Source organism: Hypanus sabinus, chromosome 9, assembly GCF_030144855.1.
Source record: "Hypanus sabinus isolate sHypSab1 chromosome 9, sHypSab1.hap1, whole genome shotgun sequence".
Lineage (NCBI taxonomy): Eukaryota > Metazoa > Chordata > Chondrichthyes > Myliobatiformes > Dasyatidae > Hypanus > Hypanus sabinus.
The window spans coordinates 75341528-75361194 of NC_082714.1; the positions used below are offsets into that span (position 1 = coordinate 75341528).

The window sequence follows — 19667 nt, forward strand, 5'->3', positions numbered from 1 at the left end:
ACCTTGCTAAAGCCCCCCCAGAATGATTTGGAAGGCTACTTAGTGCATGTTGATTACGTCGCCCAATTTGTCTAGAGCCTGTTTGACACGGACCTAAGACAGGATGTACAGCGCTAAAAAGAAAATGGCTAAAAACTTCCGCGGCATATGAAATAGATGACACTTGATTGTGAAATGTTCCAGGCTGGATGAGCAGAACTGGGACAGCATCGCCACGTTTGTACACCACAAGGAATTGATCCCAAAGCATATTCTACCTGCCTTTGGAAGCTTATCAGCCCTGTCTTGGCGGTGAATTGTGAAGCAGTATCGTTGCGTCAGCAATGGCGGGAAAGAGAAAAAGACTCCGTAAAACAAAAAAAAAGCACAGCAGGTAGTACTGTCCTTCTGATACAGAAATCTTTATTTCATTGATTTCATTTACTAGAGGCTGTGCATTTGCCAGCTGGAGAGTCGGTACTGCTACCGGAGACCATTGTCTCTTTAAGCGAACTTTTATAAACCAGTGGGGCATCCACTCTTCCGCTGTCTTAAAGGGGAACCATACCAGAGACCGCGCGAGTTGTATAGAAGTGTCGCTGGGCAACGCAGACCACTGATGTTCTATTGGTCAGCTGAGAGGCAGAGGATAAGGCACAAAGACAACGCGGGCCGGCAGAGCTGAAGTGTTTCGCCGTGATCGTATAGTGGTTAGTACACTGCGTTGTGGCCGCAGCAACCTCGGTTCGAATCCGAGTCACGGCAAGCGACTTTTTTATATTCAGTATTTGACTTTCAGCAGCTCTTGTGGATGCAGATCTCTGCTTTGACTGAACTTTCCGCTTTTCCCGGGAGTGGGCTAGTATGGGCGAGATTCCTCTACCACCGCCAGCGTTCTCCTGGATTCCCACTGGCTCTGATGTACATGGAACCGGAAGGGTAATTTCCAGCTGATCGTTATCTTCAGCTCAGAAAATATTAGCATGTTAAGTGGCTCTCTGGATATATACCATCACTAAAAGAACACGCACCGTCAACCGGTCCCACGGAGTGCATAAGGCAGAACTATCCTGGTGGCCTTTAAAACCAGTGCGGTGTCCTCCAGTCCGCTGTCTTAAAAGGGAGCCGCAGCAAAGACCAGAGACGGCGTGAGCTGCATTGAAGCGTCACCAAGCTTCTATACAAAAGAACTTCAAAATCCCACTCCCCGATTCAGTTTCTGCCGTGGGTCAGTGCCGATGCGGCTCTTACACTGACCCAGGACATTTTGTTCAGTTAATCTTTGCTAAGCTCTGTGAATGGCTGGTGACAAATTATTTCTGATTATCTTCCCATTGTACCTCTTTCTTGTTCCCTTGTCACTTGAAATTAAGTGCCCAATCCTGGGAACTGGGAAATATAAATGGCCTTTCAAAAATATTTTCCAGCTTGATATCAGTAAGGGTGTACTAAATCAAACACATAGAACATAGAAGCCATGGAACAATACAGCATAGAAACAGGCCTTTTGGCCCTTCTTGCCTGTGCCGAACCATTTTTCTGCCTAGTCCCACTGACCTGCACCTGGACCATATCCCTCCATACACCTCTCATCCATGTACCTGTCCAAGTTTTTCTTAAATGTTAAAAGTGAGCCCGCATTTACCACTTCATCTGGCAGCTCATTCCACAATCCCACCACTGTCTATGTGAAGAAGCCCCCCCTTCATGTTCCCTTTAAACTTTCCCCCTTCACCTGTAACATGGAAGAAGCCTTCACCACTAACACATGGAAGAATCGGAAGTGGATTTCAATGTGAGTAGTGAGTCAAGATTAAAGGTACACAGACCTCATTTGACAGGTGTTACAACAAGATCCACGATCAATATCAATGCCTCCCGATGGTCCGAACTACACTGCGTGATCGGTTCATAATAACGACACAGGAAGGGACGGACTATCATCTATTCAGAGAGTCGAAGTACGTACCGGACGTGCAGAATTCCTGGGTTACCGCCATGATACTCTGTACTGGGGTGTCACTATGTCTCGGGCTGTGTGCACATGGACAACCTCCATCTTTTGGATATAGTGCTGATCAGTGCATTCTCGAATCTTTTCTAATTCCATTTCCGCCAAAACCCACATATTCAACGGCTCCTCCTCCCTACCGCCATTCCAAGTGGTACGAACATTTAGTCAATAAACACGGAAAGACAATGGTGCCGCAGTTTGCCGTCTTGCTGTGGGGAGCGTTAATGTGGCTTGAGGGAAAAGAGATCTCCGTGACTATGAGGTATCTCAGTTAATCATATGATACCGTAACATCCCTGAATTGGCGTTCCTTTTATAAAGCACCGAAGTCTGCAGTGAATTTTGTGCACTGGGCGAATCGAGGTTTTGCTCCCCGTCGGCCTCTCGAGTGAATCCATTCTCTCCGAGTGGTGGCACTGTAGTTCACTTTAGCATAGCTGCAGCAAGTTGTGCTGTAACAATACTGGTGTAATTTGAAGTGTTGGGATGACGTTTACAGGCCGTTACGGGGACAGAATAAAGAGCGGTGCTCCTGGACCCACTGCACTGCTGATATGCAGACATCATTGTAGTATATTTCCTGTAATTGTTCAGCGGTCACAGTCAGTCCCAAATTACCGAGGCTGAATCTTGCTCAATAATGCGCTTGTGATTAATGGATGCCATAAGCTCACTCTTGTTTGAGCCACGTGTTCCAGAAGAACTAAAATCAATGACCATCTCAGTGACGGTTCAGTTATAAAATGCTATTGAGCCCTATCTACTTGAACTTTGCCTGCGGCCAGATCGAAGTTCTGCTACATTGGAAGAGAACAAGGACGCAATGAGAAAAAGAGGGACAACAGGGCAGAGCGACGCTATTAGAGCACGGGTCATCGGAGGTCAATTCCGGCACCGTCTGTAAGGGTTTTGTACGCTTTCTCCGTGAACGCGTGTGTTTTCTCCGGACGTTCCAGTGCCCTCCCACGTTCCTAGAACATACCGGCCAGTAGGTTAATAGCTCATTGTAAATTGCCCTATCATTAGGCCACGGTTAAATAAGTGTGTTGCAGGACTGCGCAAACTAATGGGCTGGGAGGGCTGCATCTCTAAATAAGCAAAATAAACACTTGAACGACAGAAGCGTGTGAGAGCGTGTTCTGTGTGTGTCTGTGTATCTGCGCCACTTTCAACTCGGTGTATGAGACTGGAGTGGGTTGAGATGGTTCCGAGCTTGCGATTAAGCTGTGACAAGAACTAAATGAGAACTGCGTCAAAATCTTTCTTTCTCTCTCTCTTCCCCCCCCCCCCCCGTGTCTCTCTCTCTCTCTCTCTCTCTCTCTCTCTCTCTCTCTCTCTCTCTCTCTCTCTCTCTCTCTCTCTCTCTCTCTCTCTCACTCAAAACATAGATGAAATACCTATAAATTACAATAAGAAGTATGTATGAAAATAAATTTATTAATTTGTGCGAAAAGAAAGCAAAACGTCGACTGTACTCTTTTCCACAGATGCTACCTAGCTTCCTCCGCCATTGTGAGTTTCTTGAGGATGTCCCTCCACAGCTTTCTGCTGGTACGGGGATCATCTTCCACAGGTCACGGTGTCGACTGTTTCCAACGTTCTCCGATTTTCTCTTCCTTCCGGCAATGACGATAGCGGCAGGGCAGTCAGGAACGATGAACATAGAGATGTTGACTACGTGATATACAGAAGTTTAGAAACGTCCGCAGAGGGAAAATTAGAGAGTGAATGGGGACAGAACCCTGCGCTGTAGAGGCCGCCCCGAGGACGTTACATGAAAAAAAGACGCTATGGCGAAAGGAGGACGTCCTGATCAGCAACTTGTTGCAATCTCAGTGCGACAGCAGCAGCGTCTCTGCAGAGATCCTTCCTTCGATAATGTCCCACGAAAAGCAAGGCAGACGGCCGCAGGACGTTGAACACGTGAAAGCTACACACTCTAACTCTGGATCGGAACTGGAAAAGTTTCGAACACGGGTCCAAATTATTCTGAATCATGGCGGATCATTTGCGTTCGCCGGGATTAATAAGGGCGGCAGAACGAACGCAAAGGCTGAAAGCTCGACGAGTCAGACAGCATCTATGGAGGGAAATAAACTGTTAACATTTCGGTTGCTAGATTAAGAGTCTCAATCCGAAACGTAAACTGTTAGCTCCCCACCATAGATACCGCTTCACTTCCACATTTCCTCCAGCATTTTTATTATGTGTTGTTCAAAATTTCCAGCACCAGCAGAATATCTCGTGTTTACGCAAGGGCATTATCATATTCACAAGAATATGAGATTCGGTAACGTTTAATAAGTGTTTTGTGAAACGCTGGGAAGGAGATAAGGGAGTGCAGTCCGTTATGGAAGGATCAAAAGATGCATTAAATTGAATAAACATCTAGATGTGCCCCTTTGCCATTAACTGAATTTAAAAGAAATGTTTCTGCCTGGTTTTGAACCAGGGACCTTTCGCGTGTGAGGCGAACGTGATAACCACTACACTACAGAAACATCTCTAAAAATAATTCCCGGTACAGTATCAATGAAAAAAATCTATCCAGCGGGCTATTTCCACTGACAACTTTAACAGCAAATTCGCCGCAATTGAAAGTGCCTTCAAGGCCAGGAGTTTGAAATGCACCCCACATTTTACAATCCGCGTGCGGTCCTGGTACTTCCTTCCTGTGTGTCCGAGAAGGAGTTTTCAATCCGCCTCAAAAAAATTTAAAAAAAGAACAAAAACAGTAATCAACAGTAACGGCTTGTAGTTAGTAAACGGGGAGAAAGAAGTTTGTGGGGGTGAAGAGAAAGAGAAAGAGAGAGAGAGTGGGGGCGAAGAAGGCGACTTGGTCAAAGTGGGTGGGACTAGAGATTCAGCCACAGCGAGAACACGCGAGGGGTAATCGTGTTCATGCCAGCTCTGCGGCAATGAACTGGTCCTGTGCTTCGTCCATTTTGAGGTGTGCATAGAAGAGTAATCGTGTGTTTTCAAATTTCTGGCATAGTCCTATGTTTCTGCAGCAAGATCTTCGGGGAGTTGTTGTCAAGGTGAATGGGAACAGCCAGTACAGGCACTTTCATGGAAATTTGGAAAGCCAGTCAAATATTATTCTTGATGAGGATCGAACTAGGGTCCTTACGGGTTTGATGCGAATGCTACAAAGGCAACTCTTCAAAATCGGCTAGAAGAAAAATACTGACCGGCTAGGAGAAAAATAATATGTGGAACATGGAAGCCGTTGAAGAGGGAATGGAAAGACTTCCTTTCAGGGAGATGGAGGAAGCGGAGTCCGTTGGATGGTTTCAACACGTTTCTCACGATTTCACTGAGGTTCTGTCGAACGTGTCCCCATCTCTGCACCACTTGGTACTGACGGCGCCATGACTTTGCGAAATTATACACTCTAGGCGTAATTCTCAGCGCGGATTGGAAGTCGTTTTAAACTCAGTACATCGGCAAGTGAATTTTGCAAGCCGAGTCGGTGAAATACAAACAGCCGCCACCTGGTACAATCATCAACGCTGGATGGCTGGTGAATCTCACCCGAACCGGAGGACCTTGAAAATTTGTTGTACGACGTAAAGCCTGTTGCCTGACTTCGTGGCACAATCGGAGCGCGACTGCATGCTGTGGTCGCATCGGATTTTCTTAACGTCCGCGCAGAGACTCCTGTCTCAACTCACAGCACTTACCCCTTCAGCAGATCTGCAGCTCTTTCTCCTTTGGCCAAGTTCAGCAAGAAAATATGGATATTTAGTGCTGTGTCGGAAACAGTCATCCTTTTAATGAAAAACCTGCTGGTGCTGGAAATTCAGAGGCTCATTCAGCACTTGTAGAAGGAAGGGGCTACATTTCCACCACATTCTGCATTCCCTCCACCTCAACGATTTTTAAATCTTCTTTCGAAAAGCGGTTGAAGCCTCCGCTTGGCCATTGGCAGATTTTCCGATATAAAAGTACAGCGCAGTAAAGGCCCCTCAGTCTACAATGTTGTGCTCGTCTTTTCCCCTACACTAAGGTCAATCAAAGTCGTACCTTCCATATTGCCCTCTAATGTTCACATTTTCACCAAAAGGGTTTAAGGAACAGATTCTGAGAAAATGAGAAGGTTGTTGTGCGCGAATGAAAAGGGAGACATCCCAGCTCCCTGGGCTAAATGTACGTTTGCACAGTATTTCTCTTCAGTGCAGGAAGAGTTGTCCACGCCATCAGATCTTGGGTTTCGTTCATAAACCAACAGGTCACACTGGTTTCCAGGAAGTAAATGTCTTTTAATATGTAGTGAGAGAAGATGGGAATTTGATGCAGAGGGTTGTGGGGAATCGGAGCGATTCAAGATTTCACATGAGATTGGTTTATCGTCGTGTGCACTAGGGTACAATGAAACTCACAGACTGAACAACGTGCATTGCAATGATAAATACGACAACAAAAGTAATAAAGGCAAAAGAGAAAAATTGTCCAATTATTGTGGTGCATTCTGAAGCAGTGCAAGAAAACAAATGCTGAAGTGCCGGTAATGGAACAATTGAGACAGGGAGAGTCCAAATGCGGGGCAGCATCGCCAGGAAAGATGTGTGAATTAGGTGGTTAGTTCAGAAGGCTGACAACAGTGTAGAAGAGGTTGCTCCTAACTCTTTCGTCCTGCATCTTCTCCCAAAACGCAGAAAGAAGTAAGAGGACTGGCCAGGGTTGCATGCATCCTTTAATATCCAAACAACGCATGAGCGAACCCCAGTAGAGAAAATTCAACCCTACTGGAGCATAAGCCGTAGACAGTAGCTTGCCAGAATCCTCGGTCTGGGCCACTTTTTAGGTTGTCCCCAAGTGTAGCCCATTTAGTAAAGTCCTTCCTCTCCTAGGATGCGGTATTTGGCGTTTCTGCAGCTCTGGCTTTTTACAGGATGGGTTTGTTAGCCACATGTCAAACCCTCCTCCTTTCTCAGCCGGGCTTGAGGAGGTCCATGGCGGAGTTATTTCACACTTAGTATGATCCTTATTGACAACGGGTTGAGTTGTGGCTGGGTGGAGGGTGAAGGAGTTTAGGGGAGTGTGCTTGGCTCTGGATTAGCTTGTGATTAGGCTACCATATCGCCAATTGTTTCCCTCTCAATATCACATGAGCGAGGCACTATCGACACGGAAACTGCAATCCAAATACTGTGATTTTTTTTTATGGAAGAGGTTCTGACAAGGTATATATTAGCAATAGATATAAAGAAAACATTCTAAATTGTCTTAAATACCAGAAACTGGATCCTTTTATAAACGAAAGTGGAGGAGGCCTACGAGCATACATGGACGATTTCGGCACTCACCAAGGCTTGTACTGTACGCCTGCCGAGAAAGCCTCAAGAGAACATCGAGCAGGTTCGGCTGAAGATCAAGCCGAGCAAGTCCAGAAGCATCTCCATCGTCAAGGGGAAGTTGGTACACCAACGCTTCTACATGGCGATGAGACGATTCCAGCAGTCTTCGAGAAGCCTGTGAAGAGCATAGGTCGGTGGTATAACCCATCGCTCAAAGATAAAGAGCAAGTAGATCAGCTCAGGAAGGATGCCGTCAGTGGCCCCGAGAGCGTCGACAGAACCACGCTCCCTGGCAAGTTGAAGGAGCAAAGGCCGTCGCTCAGGCAAGGCAAGGGCAATAGTTGAGGTGGCTGGGAGTGGAGTAAAGAACGATCTCCCGGAGAGAGCTCTGGGAGATGGAGATATTCAGAGCGAGCTTCACTTTCAGGGCTGCCTGCGATGTCTTGCCGTCTCCCATGAATCTCAGCCAGTGATATGGAGAGGACCCCACATGCTCCCTCTGCCCGACTTCAGCAACACTAAAACACATTCTGGTTGGCTGCAAGACCAGCCTCACTCAAAGCCGATACACCTGGCGGCACAACCAGGTGCTACGGTGTGTTGCAGCAGTGCTGGAATGTCGGCAGATGAGCGTCAACACTCTCCCTCCCCCTTCATCCCACTGGCCATTAACAGCATTTGTCCGGGAAGGTGAGGGTCAAGACAGACTCGCCACATCGAGACCAGACACCGGGCGGCATAGATGGCGGAAGATGGTGGCAGACATAGGTCAGAGGCTCAGCTTCCCAACTGAAATCGCGGAAACCGGCCGCAGACCACACCTTGTGCTATGGTCGTCCTCATTCCATCTCGTTTACATCATCGAGCTTACAGTGCCCTGGGAGGATGCCGTGGAGGAGGCCTACGAGCGCAAGAGGCTGAGGTGCACTGAACTTTCAGCCGATGTGCAGCAACGTGGCTGGAAAGCAAAGGTCCCACCGGTTGAAGTAAGCTGCAGAGGATTTGCAGCCACATCAACATCAAAGCTACTCCGGGGGTTGGGAGTGTGAGGGAAGACACACCGACAAGCAGTCGAAGACCTCTCCAGAGCTGCTGAGGGTAGACAGTGGCTCTGGATGAGGAAAAGGGATTCCATCTGGGCCCTCAAGTGAGTGAATGGTATCTAGGGGGTGAGCCCGGGACACCGGAATTCACTGCTGAACCCTCTGGAGGTGTCGTGGGCCTATCAGCGAAACACTGAGGGAAGAGGGCGCCCACTTGATAACCCAGAAAATGCCACCACTCACTTGGCCACCTCGCAGAGTCTAGGCAGCGTGTCTCCGGAGTGAAAATAAGGGATGTTAACATCTAGTCCTACATATCATACCATATTGACAGCAAAGTATTTCCTTCTCTAAAAACATTCGAGGTCAGGATTACCCAAGTACATTAAGTTGCCATTTTATTAGGTTCACCTGCACAACTGCTCGTTAATCATCCAAACACATGGCAGTAACCCAATAAAAGCATGCAGATATGGTCAAGATGTTCAGTTGTTGTTTAGACCGAACATCAAAATGGGGATAAAACGTGATAAGTGACTTTGACAGTGAATTGTTGGTACCAGACGGGGTGGCTTGAGTATCTCAGAAACTGTTGATCTGGGATTGTCACGCACAAGTTTTTGGTGTTTACAGCGAATTCTGCGAAAAACAAAATAAAACCATCCAGTGAATGGCAGGTGAGGGAAACGCCTTGTTAATGAGAGAGGTCAGAGTGGAATGGTTCAAGCTGACAGGAAGGCTACAGTATCTTAAATAACCACACGTTACAGCAGTGGTGTGCAGAAGAACATCTCTGGATGCAGAACAGGTCGAACCTTGAAATGGATGGGCTACAGCAGCAGAAGACCAAGAATATTCATTCAGTGGCCACTTTATTATGTACAGGATTTACCGAATAAAGTGGTCATTGAGTGTATTTCTTTTTACCTTGAAACAGACATTTTATATCAATCCCATCATTTTATGAGATCATTAAGGAGGCAATATCAGAAGTTCTGTAGTAAGGCAGCATTTACTGTCAGAATTTCAGTCCTGTGGAAATGTCTCAGCATCTGGTGTGGGGCGTGGGAGTTTGTGATAAGGGAATGTTGCATTGTCGGAGAGATGGTGTTGGGGAAAGTACTGCACTGGCAGAAGGGAGGGACTGAGAGCGTAGTGTACATCGGAGAGACAGCACTGGGACATCACTGAGTATTCCTTCTGCAGAGTGAGCCTGGTCTGTGGGAATGTTGAAGCCACACTCTCGCCTTTTTGTATATTTACGTTCGCCTCGCCAGCGCTGACTGAAAAGAACGGAATAATAACCTGAGCCGTAGTTGCAAGTTTTTCGTCTGTGTTTTATTTGACTTCTGCATTGTTTATACTGGTCATTGTCTATTTGTCATGGACTATGATGAGGTTTGGGATCTGTAAGCATCCTCAGTATGTGGCATTCCTATCTCCAGCTCTAAGGATCTCCCTCTTCAAACCAACATCCACTTGACTACAATTCTCGGAGCTCCAAAATGCGTCTACACAAATAGTATTCAAAAGCGTGGGGCCTTGCCGAGCTCCTTGCGCAACCTCGACACCCTGAACCTGGAGAGTGATGAGGCATATCCCATTTGCCTCTGACCTCACACGCTCCTTCTTTATCCACATTCTGCCTGTCACTGTGCCCCGTGGCTGCGTTCCCTGAGAGTATGTTGGACAGTGGTGTGGCTGAACTCTAAATTGTCAGTCGAAAGGGCCATATCACCTAGGGCAAAAGAAAGGAAACAACTTAACAGGAGCAGGGTGCTTTTTAGCAGGTAATGGCACCGGGCAAGGAGGCGGGCAGATATAAATACAGAGCCAATCACACAGAGAGACAACTGCACGCGTATTCAGAGACGTACCGAGCCTCACGAAAGACACTGCCTGCTTCTGTGTCTTTTTCTGACTCTGCCTCACGTGGGTATCTCAGCCTTTGCCTGTCACTATGTTCTTCGCTCTGTGGATTGTACCTCAGTTCGTGTCCCTGAAGGCCAACACATAAAGAGAAATTGAAAGACATGGAGAAGGGAGAGAGAAAGGCAAAGAGAGAAGGACAGTGAGAGCCAGAGGCAAAAACACTCAGAGTGGAAGAGACGGGATCTCCATGAGAGTGGTGGAAGAGTCCAAGACAGAAAAGTGAGAGAAAATAAACTGAGAAAGAGGAATAATGAGATACAGATGCAGGCATACTACTGAACGAGGCAGGAACTCCCTCAGAATAGTGAAAGGCGCAAAGAGAGCATGCAGGCAGCACATTGCGAGGAATGGAGGAGGACGCCAAAAATACTGGCCGCGGTCTGGAAATTTGAAAAACAAGCATAAAATGCTGGAAATATGTGATGTGCTCTCTGTGAAGAGAAAGGCATTGCCACAGATTCCAGAACTGTCAGTCAGTTTCGATTAAACACTCAGAAGCAGTCATGTGAATATAGATTCTAACATTGTGGAGCCAGAGATATTCATACACCGACACAGGTATTCTCACGTTCTTAAACCGGAATACTCCATGACACATTATTCAAATAGAGGCAGAACCAGACAGGCTCAGGAAGACACAGACACTGATCGAAGGAGAGGCAGGCTCTTAAACACAAGGAAGGGAGAGAACACGCATTCATTAACTGGCTGATAGACACGGAATCAGAAACAGGTTTAATATCACTGACGTATGTCCTGAAATGTGTTCTTTTGCGGCAGCATTAGAGTGTAATACATAACAAATTGCAACGATCAGTATATAAAATATCAATTGAATAAGTAGTGCAAAAAGCGAACAAAAATTGTGAGGCAGTGTTCATGGGTTGGGATTCATGTCCGTTCAGGAACCTGATGGCGAAGGGGTTCCTGAAACATCGAGAGTGTTTACATCGGTCTGCTGTGCCCCCTTCCTGATGCTAGTAAGAAGTGTGTACGCACTGGGCGATGGGGATATTAAAATGATGGATGCGGCCTTTCTGAGGCATCTCCTTTTGAGAAAGTCTTCGATGGTGGGAGGTTAGTGTCCATGACAGTGCGGGCTGAGTATGCAACTCTGCAGCTTTTCCCAGTCCTGTGCATATACCAGATGGTGATGCAAACAGGTAAAATGCTCTCTACGACATACCTGTAAAAATTTGCTAGAATCCTTGGTGACATATCAAGCTTTCTCAGACACATAATGAAATATAGCTGGTGGCTTGCCTTCCATGTAATCGAACCACTCTATCGGACACAGTTTGTCTCAATAAAGAGAAAGCGCCTCCCAGACATTATTCAGTAGACACTAGTGGCTCCACGACAGCAGCTCCTGGGAGGGAAGATGAGAAGCTGACGCTGAGGGCGACACCGCAGATCGGTTCTTTCTGTCTGGCCCCAGACGGGACATCATTCCAGAAATTCCAGTCCGAGGGAGTGATGCTGTATGAACGTGAATAGATAAGGTGTGTATAATAGCGGATTTAAATGCAACTTTCTCAATGATCTCTCTCGGATATCTTTACAACCGGTTATATGTATTTATGTATGCATGTATGTATGTATGTAAGTGCGTGTGTGTGTGTTTGTGTGTGTGTGTGTGTGTGTGTGTGTGTGTGTGTGTGTGTGTGTGTGTGTGTGTGTGTGTGTGTGTGTGTGTGTGTGTGTTTAAATTCTTATCTCTTCAAATATTCAAGCTAAGGATTACACGGATATTTCCTGCTTTTTCCTGAATATGAGCATGTTCAATTTAACGCCATTCTTATCAGACTGGTATAAGAATGAATTCCTGGGGGTCTGTATTAAGGCAGCACTCGCTGTGGGAATTCCAAACCGTCAGCCATCAGTATCTCCAGAGGTTAACCCACACCACCTAGCGTCACTTATGCACGTACAATCATTGTATGTATGTAACACTTAATTGTATATCGTGTGTTATAGGATTATTTTGATACTTATATATTCTGGTTTGCTTTGATAGTGTTCTTTATTGTGCTTTTTGCTGTTGCATCGGATCCGAAGTTACAATTATTTTCGTTCTCCTTTGCATTCATGTACTGAAAAATAACAATCTGCAATTCTGATTATTGAATTATTAACACAAGGTTGTTAGTGGTAACTGTTGTGTATTACTTCAAGGTTGCAAAGATTTAAAATAAATATATTATCAAAGTACGTATATACCAATTCTGCTTTGGATAAGTGAGCACTTGAAACTGCCTCCATGCCAAACGTTCCTTTCTCCAAGCTCTCAGAATCCCCTTTTCAAAGCTGCTAAATTTTGACTACAATACCCAGAGTACCACAGACGGAAATTAACGCGTACGCCGGCAAAGGGACATTACGCTTGCGCAATTCTATGCGTAGCTGCAGTTCCCTGGAGCTGGAAAAGTGACAGGAATGCCTCCTCTTCCTCTCCCCGCCTGCCATTGTCCAGCAGTATTTCCGGAAGTACAGCCGACAGTGACCTATCAGGTCACCGGGCATGGTGCCGTTCTCGGACGGGGAGTAGGAACACAGGCAGGGTCCTGAGCTCCTAGTTGTCTGTACGAGGGAGCTCATCAAGTGAGACATCGGGAGGAAAACAACTTAACGTGGACAAAGGAACGTCTCCAGGTGAGTTCACCGTGCAGGCAGATACAAACTCAGAACTAGTTACAGAGAGACAAATCACAGTCTGGAAAATAACGCACAACGGTAGGGATGTATAGAGGGGGTGGAGTTGGGGTGAGAGAAAGGAGACGTGGTAGTTGGCAGTTAAAGACAGATGCAGGCACACGCGCAGACAGAAAGATAGATCAGAATGAGGTTTAATATAACAGGCATATGTCGTGAAATTTATTGTTACGCGTTAGCAGTACATAATAAAAACAATGACAATAAGTCTATATAAAACTAAATAAGTAGTGCGAAAGGAAAAAAATCAAAAGTAGTGCGTTAGTGTTGATGGGTTCAATATCCATTCAGAAATCTGACGGCAGAAGGGAAGAAGCTATTCCTGAATCTAGGCTCCTGTACTTCCTCCCAGGATATGTCCTGGATGATGGGTGTCCTTAATGATGGATGTCGTCTTTTAAAGTCATCACGCTTTGAAGATGCCTGGATTCTGGGGAGACTAGTGCCTGTGATGGAGCTGACTGAGTTCCAACTTTCACAACTTTCTGCAGTTTATTTTGATCCTGTGCAGTGCCCGCCCCCTCCAAATCACACAGTGATGCAGCCAGTTAGAATGCATTCTATGGCACATCTCTAGGGGCTCCCCGAAAGTGGTGGGAGGCCTAATTACAGAAAGGGAGGGCAGCAAACAGTGAGAAAAAAAGGAAAGAAAAATACACATTTTGGGAATTGAAACTACAGGTAGATACTGGCACTGTTGAAACTATATGTTAACTATATGTAACGATGTGGTTTTGTGTGGGTCTTGTAGCTTTAGGTTTGTCTGATGGGTTTGTAGTTCCTTTCCGGGGAATGTGCTAAGACGGTAGCGTGATATCATGCAGCAGCCTCTTCAGACTCTGGATTAGGGATTACCAAACGTTATGTGGTTTTTCTTGTGTGGTCTGTTTTGTGCTTTTTCGTGATACCATTCCAGAGAACATTGTCTCATTTTTAACTGCATTGTATTTGTGGTTTATAAATGAAAACAAACTGAATCTGAATCTGAATATGATGTGGATGAACATGCCAAGAATGTACTCTATAGAGAGACATTGTCCATTGTCACAGTGAGAGGCAGAGACAGAAAAACTCACAGAAGCAGGTTTGTATTCACACACAGCAAGGGCAACAGAAAGAGACTGGTGTGTTCAGAAACAGCAGACTGAAGCCTGGGACACAGACAGCAAATACACATGTGCGTGCGCACACACACACACACACACACACACACACCACAAAAATGGATGCACATTCAAAAATGGGGGATGGTACTCAGAGAAACAGCAGTTCTCAAAAGCATAAGCTGGAGCCTGTGAAGACACAATCATGCAAATAGCTACAGAGACAGGTAGATTCACAGGAAAAGGTAGGTTCAGTGTCAAGGAGAGGCAAATACTGCCACAGAGACAGGAAAACACAAATGCACAGCCAGATATGCAACATAGGGGAGGAGGACTCATTGTGTGGACAGTGTCATGGTCAAAACAGGTAAACACTGTTTCAGAGGCAAGAACAGCCACAGAGAGAGGTGGAGCACTGACATGCAGAGGCACAGGCACACACAGAGAGGCAGCACTTTCATAGCCAAAGGCCAGCAACCTAAAGCCAGAGGATAAGGCATTCAGTCCAGAACATGCACATTCATTGCTCAAGAAATCAATATGTACAGATAAGGGGAGTACTCCTCCTGTTGCAGTCATCAAGGAATATGGAGACTGATACAGAGAGAGGCAGGTACATTCACAAGTGGCATTGAAAGGAAGATACAGGGAAACCAACATAGATGTCATTGACAGTGAGAAAAGGATTCAATCTCTCACACACAAAGAAGGAGGTATCAGATATAGAGGTGGTGAGAGAAACTCGTGTACTGGGTCAAAGAGACCCAGGGACACACAGTCAAAGAAATAGCAGAAATCCCTGACCAAAAGAAGAGAGAACCAGAGAAAGGCAAACAATCTGAAGGGGATAGTTACACACATGGGGAGAGCAAGGCACACTCACATGTGGCAGCTGGATCACAGAGACAGGTATGTTACAGGAAGAGAAAGGCAGTCACATAAAACAGGGCCAGACACTCATGGCAGAGGCAGGAACACACGCAATTAGAAGCAAAATGCTCATGCAGGATTCAGTCATGCATTTTGTCATGCAAAATGCTGACAGGATTCAGAAACACCCAGTGACAGAGGCAGGGAGCCAGAGTCAATAACTTCCATCCACAAAGGAAGGAATTCTCAGTCAACGAGGCTAACAGGACCACAGCAAGGGCCATGCACTGACACAGAGAGACAAAGCAAATATGTTAAGAAAAAAAGGCACAATTCTTGCAAGAACACTAACTGTAAGGGATGGCAAACATAAGAAGACGTCTTTGTAGTCCAGCAAGGCATGTACATTCCAGTGTATGGTTGAAACAGATACGGAAAGTGCATGTTCATTGCTCAATGGACTGAGGCAGACAGAGGAAGGCCCCATTGAGAAGGAGGCAGGTACAAATATAAACAATTAAGGGGAGAGAGAGAGAAGGGATAGAGAGGAAGTGACAGACAGATAGAGACAGAGGGGGAGACTCGAAGACAGGTGCAGTACACCATATGGATGTCATGCAGAATTAGAGAGGGAGACAGAACAGACTGACACACATACACACATCCTGCTCAAAAAGAGGAAGAGAAAAGAAATGGGTGAAAAATTGAAGAGGAAAGTTGCACACACAGTGGAGCAGAAGTACACTCAGATGACGAGGCTGGAGAACAAACAGAGGTATTTCACAGAGACAAGCAAGGAGATTCTGCAAACCCACAGCAACCCATACAAAATGCTGGAAGACCTCAGCAGGTCAGGCAGGCAGCGCCTATGGACCTAATGAAGGGTTTCAGCCTAAAATGCTGAGTCTTAATTTCTCTTCATAAATGCTGCCTCACCTGCTGAGTTCATTCAGCACTTTGTGAAGATATTGCACAGAATGAAGAAGGAACCCGCACAGGTTAAAAAAAAAGGCTGACAGAGAGGCAGAGACTGTCAAGAAGTGTCACATGTTCTCATGGGGCAGCACCACAATTCTGTTTTGTCCAATTTCCTTGGTTGGATTATATTGCAGACACAAACCTGTATCATTACTCACCTGTATCCACGTATCACACACCAGCTCTTGCTCCATTCCTTCCTGTCAACTCATTATATTGTACATTCAGTGACCACTTTTTTTGGCAATTTAGGTAATGTATTTCTGTATGTCCACGATCATCTGCGTTATAGGCCATCCACTTCAAGGTTTGATGTGTTATGTATTCAGAGCTGCTCTTCTGAACACCAGTGTTGTAGTGCGTGTTTATTTGAGTTCTTGTCACCTACTTATCAGCTTGAACCAGTCTGGTCATTCTCCTTTAATCTCTCTCATTAACAAGGCATTTTTATCCTCAGAGCAACACGCACAACATGCTTGAGGAACTCAGCAGGTCGGTCAGCATCCGTGGAAATGAACAGTCAATGTTTCGTACCGAGACCCTTTGTCAGGCCTGAAACATTGTCTGCTCGTTTCCACAGATGCTGCCTGACCTGCTGAGTTCCTCAAGCATGTTGTGTGTGTTGCTTTGACCCCAATATCTGCAGTATACTTTGCGTTTATTTTTATCCTCAGATAAAAATACCCCCCACTGGGTCTCTTTTGTTTCCTACGCAATTCTTTGTAAATACTCGAGGCTGTTGTGCATGAAATTCCCAAGAGATTAAAAGTTTCTGTGATATTCAATCTACCCCATCTGGCACTGACGATCATTTCATGGTCAAAGTCACAGATCACATTTCATCACAATTCTGATGACTGGTCAAAATAGCAAGTGACCTTCCTGACCATGTCTGCATGCTTTTATGTATTGAGTTTCTGCCACATGATTTGCGTTAACGAGTAGGTTCTCCTAATAAAGTTGCCAATAAGTGCGTACTGTTGTTTTTATTCTCATACAGGTGATCATTCTGAACATATGTCTTCTTTTCCATGTACATTGAGTTTACTGAAGAAAGTATCCACCAGTGAGATGGAAGATGACTCTTGCAAATACAGTTCAACTGCTGTATGGGTTTCTGTTGGTGAATTGCCAGTGCCTGGAACAGCACAGAATGGTAAGAAACCACAGCCCGCAGTTTGTAAGGGTACTCTCACACCCTCTCTGTACAGAGTGTCCTATGTGTTGACAAAGGAGGTTTATGTTCAAAAGCTCTGTTTCACCAAAAGTAATGGGCTGACTCTGCACCATTTTAAGCAGAGACCTTCAGTCACAATGCCTTGTCCATAACCGTGAAGATGAACAACTGCAAGTTTTATGCCACTGGTACATTTCAGGCAGGGACCAGGGATTTCTGCAATTTTGTCTGGAGCACGGAGAGGAACTACATTCACCAGGCAATGGAAGCTGTCCATTGATGGATGGCAACAGTTCACCCAGCAGGAAGAGAAGGCCACCACTTTCCACTGAATCATTGCCTTCCCTCCTGTGCTGGGTGTCATTGGCAAGACCCACTTTGCACTTAAGACCTTAGACGATGAAACTCATTCATAACAGAATGGGAAGGGCTTCTATTCACTGAATGTGATGATCCTCTGTGGCATCTAGCTATGGATCCTGTGTGTGACTGTTGACCATCTGGAAAGCACATCTGATGCTTTTCTCCTGTGGCATTCTGACCTGCCTACCGGGGACTGGTTGCATTTATGGAGTTGCAGATAGACTCTGACATCCCGGCAGATGAGCTCCTACTTTAAGCCAGCTACAACCATGCCACTAGTGCCTGGACAGATCAGAAGGCACCCTACATTACTCACCCACCAGGGTAGCTTGCATTATCCAGGCCTTCTGTGCACCATACAATTTTGCTTTGTTTGAAGGCATGAGCCCTCAGCTAGTGGAGGCGATTCCTGTTGATGTGGCCACCAGGGACAGTGAGTTAGTTCACTGGAGCCTCATCTCCTGGAGCAACAGAGGATGGGATGGCTGCAACAGGAAGGGCTGCCTGGGAGTAGTTGTTTGCTGCTGCCTTTGGACACTGAGTTTTTGCAGATGAACAGGGACAGCCACCAATGATACTCACTGTACAAAGGGTTTTCCCAGCACAGGTGGAGTCTTGTTCTCTGTCCTGACTTAGTCTTGAGGATAGCTGGTCCTCGGTTTACTGCTTCTTCCTGTACAAAATGTCAGGCAACATCCTTCTACTATGAATGAACGCAGGAAATTTTTCTACCTATTGGAAGACAAACACTCCAATGACTAAGGGCTCTGCATTCTTGCTCTTCTGGGTCCGGTGACCTGCACCCCAACCATCTGATGTTCAAACTCTCTTCCCATCCAATGGCTCCCTGCACGTTCAGCCACTGTTTGGGGTAAAATGCAAATATATATTCCAGATTGTCCTCCCTCCTCTGGTACATGCTGCATTCACAATCCACTAATGTCCCATTACTACTGTATTTTCTTTTTCATCTTTCACCAACTGGCCCCTGACAACCCATGCCTTTTACCCTCCCCACCCTCTATTGTCCATTTTCCATGCACTCCCATCAGTTCAATTTCCAACCTGTATCTCTCTCCCATGCCCTACCTTCCTCCCCTATTGGATTCCATCATATTCTGTCCTTTGTCACTTCCATCTTTCACTACCTTGCTTCAGCAATCATCTGCCCTTATCCGCCTATCACCTCCTAGTATAGATCCATCCATTAACCACCAGGAGGTCGTCCTCTTCTCCCAACTTCTTATTTCTTTCTAATATGGGAAACATATATATATTTCTTCTTGTAATTTATAAATTTAAGTTTCTTAAATTTATAAAATAAGTTTCTTTTTATTATATGTTGCACTGTACTACTGCCACAAAACAACAAATTTCATGAAATACTGTACATCAGTCATATTAAATCTGATTCTAATGGGAAACTAATCATTGGGTCAAAGCAAATGAACTGACAGTTGACACATGAAGAGGATTGCAGCCTGGTTTCTGGAATATCAGTCCTTTGGCATAGAACTCTTGAGGAATTCTCAAGAATTCTCTCAGGTGCAGCCGCTACTGGGAAAGCATTTGGTTCGGGCTGAATGGAACTGGCCTTCCGCTCTGCATTGAATACCCCTTCTTGTGACACATTTGAAATACTGGTTCAGGAATAAGGATACATATTGATGACTGGGAGTGACCTTCTTCAGCAGTTTGATCAGGGCACAACTGCATAAACGTGTGGACGTCAGCCAGTGAGAACAGCGAGAAGAGTTTAATAGGAGACACCTTATAGAGCAGGCTCAGAGTAGAGAGAGTAGGAAGGCTTTGGCTCAACAGGGCTTTGGCGATAATGGCTCAAGGCCAATTAGGTTACCTATGTAGATTACAGACAGAAAGTATGTAGGTGAAGCCAGTGTTCTGTGCTTGGTGTCAGATGTGGGAAGTCCGGAAGACTCCCAGCCTCCTGGATGGCCGCATCTGTGCCAGGTGCTCCTTAGGGACCACCTTAGGGAACGGGAGATGCAGCTCGATGACCTTCGTCTGGTCAGGGAGAGTGAGAAGGTGATAGAGAGGAGCTATAGGCAAGTAGTCACGTCAAGGCCAGTGGAGACAGATAAGTGGGTAACAGTCAGAAGAGGGAAGGGCAGGAGTCAGAGGATAGAGAGTATCCTTGCGGCTGTCCCCCTTAACAATATGTACTCCTGTTTGAGT

At 45.8% G+C, this 19667-nt stretch overlaps 2 non-coding genes across 2 annotated transcripts; one reads left to right on the top strand and one right to left on the bottom strand.

The window, feature by feature from the left end:
• Positions 1-672: 672 nt before the first annotated feature.
• On the top strand, positions 673-744 carry trnah-gug (transfer RNA histidin (anticodon GUG)). Its single transcript has one exon. It is a non-coding gene; the product is annotated as a tRNA-His (tRNA).
• Positions 745-4421: 3677 nt separating this feature from the next.
• On the bottom strand, positions 4422-4494 carry trnav-cac (transfer RNA valine (anticodon CAC)). Its single transcript has one exon. It is a non-coding gene; the product is annotated as a tRNA-Val (tRNA).
• Between the last annotated feature and the right edge of the window lie 15173 nt (positions 4495-19667).